Source organism: Nicotiana tabacum, chromosome 8 (assembly GCF_000715075.1).
Source record: "Nicotiana tabacum cultivar K326 chromosome 8, ASM71507v2, whole genome shotgun sequence".
Taxonomy (NCBI): domain Eukaryota; kingdom Viridiplantae; phylum Streptophyta; class Magnoliopsida; order Solanales; family Solanaceae; genus Nicotiana; species Nicotiana tabacum.
In genome coordinates, this window is record NC_134087.1 from 117,641,618 (window position 1) to 117,651,166 (window position 9,549).

The window sequence follows — 9,549 nt, forward strand, 5'->3', positions numbered from 1 at the left end:
AATCAAATATGTTCATATAAATTGGAACGGAGGAAGTATTAAATTGGACCGAGCTATGGTATAATCAAATTTTCCAATACAAATATATGGTATTGTTATAAAACAATAAAGAGAACAAGAGCAATATTGCAGAGAAAGAGAGAGAGAGAAAATTCTTATTGAATTTTGGGATGATTTACAATGGAATAAGATCCCTCTATTTATAGGGGAATAATGACTTAGCCACAAAGTAAAACTCTCTACAAGATAGACATTCACTCTAAATAGAATTCTATTCATATCACTCCCCCTTGAATGTCTACTCAATAAGTAATGTGTCTCGTTAAAACCTTAACTAAATAAAACCCAGTGGGAAAAAAATTCTAGAAAAGAAAAAAGAGTACACATATCTAATAATACGCCTTTTGATTGACTCGTTAAAAACCTTGCAAGGAAAACTCAGTGGGACAAAACTTTGTAAGGGAAAAAGAGTATAACGCGTATTAACTCCCCCTGATGAGAGCATCAATTCACATCCTTGAGCCTTCGCATCCCAATCTTGTGCACCATCTTCAAAATATCGTTGGTAGAGATTTAATAAACAAATCAGTCATATTAACTTCAACGAATTTGTTTCACCTTGAAATCATCATCCCTGATAGATGTATTGTCTTCATCTGATCTTGTTGGAATTGTCATTTCATTATCTTCACATAGGGGTAAAGACTCTTGCTATCATATTATCATGCTTATAGTTATAGCAAGATACTTTTGTGCACACACTTATCATACGGTACTTCGGGACCAAGAATTGTATATGCTTCAAGCGATTTAAATCCTTCAAGGATTGTCATATAAGTTAAGTCATATAAGCCATATAATAGACTTTAGATGCATATCAAGTTTTTATGTCATGCTAGACATATAAGATATCGAAAACTGATTGCACATACCATTGACTTTATACTTTCAAGTATTTGAACAACATAGACAAAATTATATGTCTTTCATATGGAATCAATTCTACTTGAATTATGTCTCTTCCATTTGGCCAATACTTTTGTGTCTATATTCGATAGACTTAAGATCCTCATCTATACTTAGCGCTATGATAGATGTCGTCGACAAACATTTTATGTCACACCCCAACCTTGGGAGGTGTGGCTGGCACCCGATGCCCGAAGGCCCGAGTGAACCAACCATGAGATATGATCTGAAATATAATAACATGCAGGCAGAAGAGCCCAACACGACATATATATATATATATATATATATATATATATATATATATATATATATATATATATATATATATATATATATATATATATATATAAACTAGGCCAACAAGGCTGTAACAACAGTATAACAGCTATCCAGAAGGCCGACAGGGCGATACGAAAAATATATATATATAATGACTGCTAGTCTGCAAGCCTCTAAGAGTGTAAGACAATCTCAACAGGGCGGGACAAAGCCCCCGACATGCCCAAAACCACACATATACATCTGTAATAGTACCTATGGACTCAAAGTCCATACATGTCCTCATTTACTACATCTCCTCATTGACATGATTCCATACATGTCTTCACATATCCAAACAACACAATAAATCCATATAGAACAGCCCCAACAAAACAGTAGTAAGTAGTACATTCCAAGTATGAACATTTTAATAAGTAGTTCTTAGATGGGGAAAGTTTTATAATTTTATGAGCAAAAAGAAACATGTGGTTTACTAATTTATTAATCTGCACAAGTAAACAAACATAGTTAATGAACGTTTCATGTCTTCAAAGGATGAGTTGTAATAAGACTAATCCTATTATTGGGACTAGAAAACGGATAGATTCAGTTGATAATCTGACGCAGATTAGGTCCCATGTTGCAAGAAACTTTGTTCTTATGGTAGAAGTTTACAAAGATCAAAGAGGAAGTTAAATCATACCTTATGTGACCAGAATTACTCAAAATTCGAAATTATTTCAAGGCGGAGTCTTGCTATGAAAAGTGAAACACCGAAGAATTCACGATTCCGAAGCTACCATGGTGTTCTCCATCTTGAGGATGACTAAATTGTTGTTATGCTTGGCTAGATGGATGGGAGAAGTTTGAGAGGAAATCCCTAGGTTTTTGGTTCTGATTTGGAAAGGATACAACGCAGGGGTTCTGTTTTAAAAATTGACTTTAATGAAGAAATTTTGACTAAACCCGACTAGGCACACTGTTCCCGTAACAGTGTGCACCCCTGTACGAAAATGTTAATATCTCTCTACTATGAAGTCGTATTAACGAACGGTTTGTTGCGTTGGAAACTAGACTCATAGACCTTCGATTCGGTAGGTAGAACACACCATAACTCCCAGTATATTGAGAGAAAAGGTCATCAACATTTTATCCAAATTCCAGTGAAATTTAAACCAGTAACTTGCGCGCGATCTTTGTCGAATTTTTAATCACAACTCAAATGACTTCCAATCTTAATGTATAACTATCGCATCATTTAAATATCTCATAGAAATTATCTTCCTATCGAATTATACCATTTACAGCATGATAACGCCGAATACACAAGGTGTAACATTCTCCCCTCCTTAAGAACATTCGTCCTCGAATGTTAACGGTTAACCTAACTTCTGAATTTTTTTATTTTTTATTTTTAAAAAAAATTTCGCCAGAGTTTTCCCTATAAATATGAATATCCAAAACCTATCATCAGCCCAAACATACATATCTAAGGCCACACAGGGCTACACATCATAATAATAACATCAACTTGGCCTCACCCGACCATTTACTTATACAATAATGATAATAAGAAGGTTAGCCATAACTTAATTACCTTAATTGTCACTGGTTGATATATGTGCAACACCTGCCATGTTTGTCTCAGGCATATCACCTGAAGACTCAAATAAATGAGGGTATCTGGACTTCATGTCCTCCTCGGCCTCCCATGTCATTTCCTCTACATTATTGCTCCTCCAAAGTACTTTTACTGAGGCTACCTCTTTAGTCCGTAGCTTACGGATTTGACGGTCAAGAATGGCAATAGGTATTTCTTCATATGACAAGTTCTCAGAAACTTCAATATCCTCGATAGGGCTGATGCAAGAAGGATCACCTAAGAATTTCCGAAGCATGGAAATGTGAAATACCGGATGGATTGCTTCTAATTCTGGTGGCAGGTCAATTTTGTAGGCTACTCGCCCAATTCTCTGAACAATTTGATATGGCCCAACATATCTAGGGCTGAGTTTTCCTTTCTTACCAAATCTCATTACACCCTCCATAGGCGACACTTTCAAGAATACCCAGTCTCTTACAGATTCCAAGTCTCGACGTCGGTTATCTAAATATGATTTCTGTCGACTTTGAGCTGTACGCAATCTTTCCTGGATCAACTTTACCTTTTCTACAGCTTGTTGTACCAATTCAGGTCCTAGCAACTTTGTCTCACCAACATCGAACCAGCCAATAGGAGATCTGCATTTCCTCCCATATAGTGCCTCATAAGGTGCCATCTGAATACCGGCGTGATAACTGTTATTGTAGGCAAACTCAATAAGCGGTAAATGATCTTCCCAAGTTCCCTTGAAGTCTAAGACACAAGCTCGCAACATATCTTCGAGTGTCTGAATAGTGCGTTCGGCTTGTCCGTCGGTCTGCGGATGAAATATTGTACTAAGGTTAACAAGAGTACCCAAACCTTCTTGAAAAGACCTCCAGAAATTAGCTGTAAATTGGGCACCTCTATCAGATATAATAGAAAACGGAACTCCATGTAGCCGAACTATTTCCTTGATATACAGGCTCGCATAGTCTTCAGCTGAATAGGTGGTCCTAACTGGGAGAAAGTGAGCTGATTTCGTTAGCCTATCCACAATGACCCAAATATAATTGAACTTACGGCAATAATTGGGCAATCCTATAATGAAATCCATATTAATCGATTCCCATTTCCAAGCTGGAATCTCAATATTTTGAAGTAGCCCTCCAGTTTTCTGGTGTTCAGTTTTAACCTGCTGGCAGTTGGGACACTGAGCCACAAATGTGGCTATATCTTTCTTCATGTCGTTCCACCAGTATAGCTGACGAAGATCATGATACATTTTGGTTGAACCAGGATGAACTGAGTACCGAGACTGGTGCATCTCTGTCATAATTTGCTTACGAAGCTCCCCAACATTAGGTACACACCATCGGCCTTTATATTTTAGAATTCCATCATCAGATTGCTCGAACAACTGCTTCTTCTGAAAAGGGATACTCTCTTTAATTTTGACTAACTCCGGATCCTCAAATTGACGCATTTCTACCTCAGCTACCAGTGATGACCCCGCAATATTTTGGACTACTACACCCTGGTCACTTGTATCATGTAGCCGTACACTCAGGTTAGCCAATTGATATATCTCTTTAGTCATTTCTAATTTCCCAGCTTCTACATGCTTCAAGCTGCCCATGGATTTGCGACTCAATGCATCAGCTACCACATTCGCTTTGCCCGGATGGTACAAAATATCCACATCATAGTCCTTCAGCAATTCAAGCCATCTTCTTTGTCTCAAGTTCAAGTCTTTCTGCTTAAATATATATTGTAAACTTTTGTGATCTGTATAGATATCCACATGAACACCATAAAGATAATGACGCCATATTTTCAAGGCAAATATAACGACTGCTAACTCAATATCGTGAGTCGGATAATTGTATTCGTGCTTCCGCAACTGCCTCGAAGCATATGCAATAACTTTTCCATGCTGCATTAGAACACATCCCAATCCAACCCTGGATGCATCACAATATACCACATAACCTTCAGATCCTTCCGGAAGTGCTAGAACAGTTGTTGATGTTAAGTGTTTCTTCAACTCATGAAAGCTCCTTTCACATGCATCATACCATTGGAACTTAACGGCTTTGTGTGCCAATTTTGTCATGGGTGCAACAATAGAAGAGAAGTTCTTAACGAACCATCCTTCTTACGAACAAACAACACTGGTGCACCCCAGGGAGATGTGCTGGGCCTGATAAAGCCCTTATTCAAAAGATCCTTCAACTGGGCTTTCAATTCTTTTAACTCAGCAGGAGCCATTCTGTATGGAGGAATAGATATTGGTTGAGTGTCTGGAAGCATATCAATAGCAAAGTCGATTTCTCTTTCTGGAGGAAGACCAGGAAGTTCATCAGGAAATACATCAGGAAATTCATTCACGACGGGAACCGATTGAAGGGTTGGAGATTTCACCTCCATATCATGCACTCGTACCAAATGATAGATGTACCCTTTCAAAATCATCCTTCGAGCTTTAAGGTAAGAAATAAACTTTCCCTTAGGCACTGCAACATCACCTTTCCATTCAATAATAGGCTCACTTGGAAAATTAAAACGAACAATCTTTGTCCAGCAATCTACATTGGCATAACAAGAAGCCAATCAATCCATACCCATAATGATATCAAAATCAACCATTTCTAGCTCATGCAAATCAGCTAACGTATGGCGGTCATGAATCTTCACGTCACAACTTCGATATACCCGTCTAACTACAACAGACTCACCCATTGGCGTAGATACCTCAAAGGACTTTTGCAACAATTCATGCTCTCTATCCCATTTACTAGCAACGAAGGGGGAGATATACGACAATGTAGAACCAGGATCTATCAAGGCATACATATCGATAGAAAAGACGGATAGTATACCTGTAACCACGTCCGGAGATGACTCTAAATCCTGACGACTCGATAAAGCATATATGCGATTCTGCTGACCTCCTGAACCAGAAGCTCCAAATCTTCCCCTACCCCTGCCAGCTGATGTCTGCATACTCTATCTAGGAGGACGTACCGAAGAAGAAGAACCCCCTGCAGATGCCGTCGGCTGAGCCATACCCCATCCACCTGTCATCGGACAATGTCTCATAATATGACATGGTTGTCCACATGTATAACATGCATCAGAACCCTGGCGACATGGTCCAAAATGATTTCGACCACATCGATCACATCTAGGAAACTGAGGCCTCATCTGACTGAACTCGCCTCTAAACTGTGGACCTGGGGTCCGTGAACTCTGACCTGGACCAGAATAAGTGGTCCGATCCTGGCGCTATCCCTGAAACTGTGGCGGTGCACTGGCTGCCGGATAAGACTGACGCCGGGGAAACTGTGGCCTAAATCTACCTCGAAACTCTCCTATGTTACCTGCGAACCGCGCCCTCTTCTGCTGCCCTCTATCATGCTCTCGATTGGCTCGTTGTTGCCTCTTGCAATCCTCTAGACCCTGTGCATATGCTTGAATACGGGCAATATCCATTCCTTGGTTTAGAGAAGTTGTAGTGCACTCATTTATCAAGTGTGCCCCCAAACCACTAACAAACTGGTGTACCCGATCACTCATATCAGCAACAATCGTAGGGGCATACCTAGCCAAAGAGTTGAACTGCATGCTATATTCCCGAACGCTCATATTACCCTTTTCTAAGTGTAAGAACCTATCTCGTCGGGCTCTTCGAAGCTCGATTGGCAAATATTACTGTAAAAATGCCTCAGAGAACTCCTTCCATGTCACTGGTGGCACATTAGGCCCCCGAGTTTGCTTCCAAGTCTCATACCATGTCACAGCAACATCACGTAGTCTATAAGAAGTAAACTCCACTGACTCAACATCCGTGGCATGTATAATTTGTAAGGTCCGTTGCATAAGATCCAGAAAATCCTGTGGGTCAGCATTAGGATCAACCCCTGTAAATACTGGAGGATCCAAGTTGATAAAGTCTCGAACTCTCGCACTCACGGACCTATCAATACCGAAGGTCTGGTGTTGGGCCTAGGAGGCCACTATTCGAGTCAGCAATTGTACAGCACTCCGCATGTCTAGGTCATGATCAGGAACAACTGGGAGAGGGACTGGAGGTATGTTAGCTCCTCTACGCCCTTCCGGGGGTGGTGGGGGTACTGCCCCGGAAGCCTGAGAATCAGCCTCATTCTGTGGCTCATGTTGATCTACATTAGCAGGTGGCACCTGACTTGTGCCCTCTCCCGCCTCCTCATCCAACCTCTGAATAAATTTCATAGCCACTTGTCGTCTCCTAGTGTTAGGCATCACTGAGAAGGTAAACAAAAAGAGAATTAGGAATGAACACTTATGATTAGGCTCTATTGCACGATCTAGATCAAGAAGAAAGTAATAATCCTAAATGCCCAATAGCCTCATGTTTATAAGTGTGGTGCACAACACACCATAAACAAGACTCTACTAGACACGGCTTGTAGACTCCCTAGGACTGACCTGCTCTGATACCAAGTTTGTCACACCCCAACCTTGGGAGGTGTGGCTGGCACCCTATGCCCGAAGGCTCGAGTGACCAACCATGAGATATGATCCGAAATATAATAATATATATATATATATATATATATATATATATATATATATATATATATATATATATATATATATATATATATATATATATATATATATATATATATATATATATATATATATATATATATATATATATATATATATATATATATATATATATATATATATATATATATATATATATATATATATATATATATATATATATATATATATATATTGTAACAACAGTATAACAGCTATCCAGAAGGCCGATAGGGCGATACAAAATATATATATATACAATGACCGCTAGTCTGCAAGCCTCTAAGAGTGTAAGACAATCTCAACAGGGCGGGACAAAGCCCCCGACATGCCCAAAACCACACATATACATCTGTAATAGTACCTATGGACTCAAAGTCAGCAACTCCGAAGAAGTGGAGTGCGAAACCCAACGCTAATCCTGGGGGTCCTACTGAGGAGGCACGCCACTCTGTCTATTCGAACCTGTGGGCATGAACAGAGCGCATAAAAATGCGTCAGTACGAAATATGTACTGAATATGTAGGGCGACAAGTGTAACATGAAAAATGTAATTAACAAGAGAAGAGACATAGAGATAATTTGAATTCTGAAACTAGCCTCGGTAGGAAACTAAAATTCAACATGGATATAAATGTATGCTCGTGACACCGTCATTCACTATCGCTACTTATAATATATCACATTATATAATAATAAATCCCTTTGTGGGGCTATAATATCCATAACATACCCGGCCATAATAAAGGCTCGGTAGAATCGTACCCGGCCACGTGAAGCTCGGTAATCCCAACTGATCAGTGGTTACACAATATGTGTCATACCCTGCCGTCTATAATGCGGCTCGGTACTGAAAGTAAATACATACATATACTAAATCATAAATTATATAGGTGCAATGCGAAACCAACCTTAAAAGACGTATTCTAAGAAGAGTCGAAGTGGCCTATCATCATTATTCCCCGAATATCATGGTTGTGGCTAAAAATATTTAATTTTCAACTACGAGCCAACAAGTACTAAGAACATGAGAGTTGTGTATTATGAGTACCTTTGAAGTAAATGTTACTTATTCATGATTTATATGAACGTCGAAAGGAGAACGAGTAAAAAGGCTCTAGTTCTTTTTAAGCAAGGAACAAGGAAATCCGAGAATTCATAGATATCCTCTAGAGTAAGCAATCTATGAGAAAAGATCAGGTCTAAGCATCTTTATAAGTTGAAGGTGAAATAACTCGAATCCGACGAGACAATTCGATAAACGTTTATTCGAATTCTAGTCATGCCGAAAAGTATAGCGAAAGCCCTACATACCTTGTCGATGGAGTTATATACTGTTTCCAAGATCTCAAAAGCCTTAGGAATGATTTCCTACATAATACAAACCATTCAAAATCAAACTCAAGCTCATAGCTTAAATAATTCTTCATTTAGACATTTACGCGAACAACTTGTGGCCATGAATTTGTAGACTCTTTTGTAGATTAATTTTCCCCCAACACACCACCAAATTTTACTTTACTACATCTACTCATTGACATGATTCCATACATGTCTTCACATATCCAAACAACACAATAAATCCATATAGAACAGCCCCAACAAAACAGTAGTAAGTAGTACATTCCAAGTATGAACATTTTAATAAGTAGTTCTTAGATGGGGAAAGTTTTATAATTTTATGAGCAAAAAGAAACATGTGGTTTACTAATTTATTAATCTACACATGTAAACAAACATAGTTAATGAACGTTTCATGTCTTCAAAGGATGAGTTGTAATAAGACTAATCCTATTATTGGGACTAGAAAACGGATAGATTCAGTTGATAATCTGACGCAGATTAGGTCCCATGTTGCAAGAAACTTTGTTCTTATGGTAGAAGTTTACAAAGATCAAAGAGGAAGTTAAATCATACCTTATGTGATCAGAATTACTCAAAATTCAAAATTACTTCAAGGCGGAGTCTTGCTATGAAAAGTGAAACACCGAAGAATTCACGATTCCGAAGCTACCATGGTGTTCTCCATCTTGAGGATGACTAAATTGTTGTTATGCTTGGCTAGATGGATGGGAGAAGTTTGAGAGAAAATCCCTAGGTTTTTGGTTCTGTTTTGGAGAGGATAAAACGCAGGGGTTCTGTTT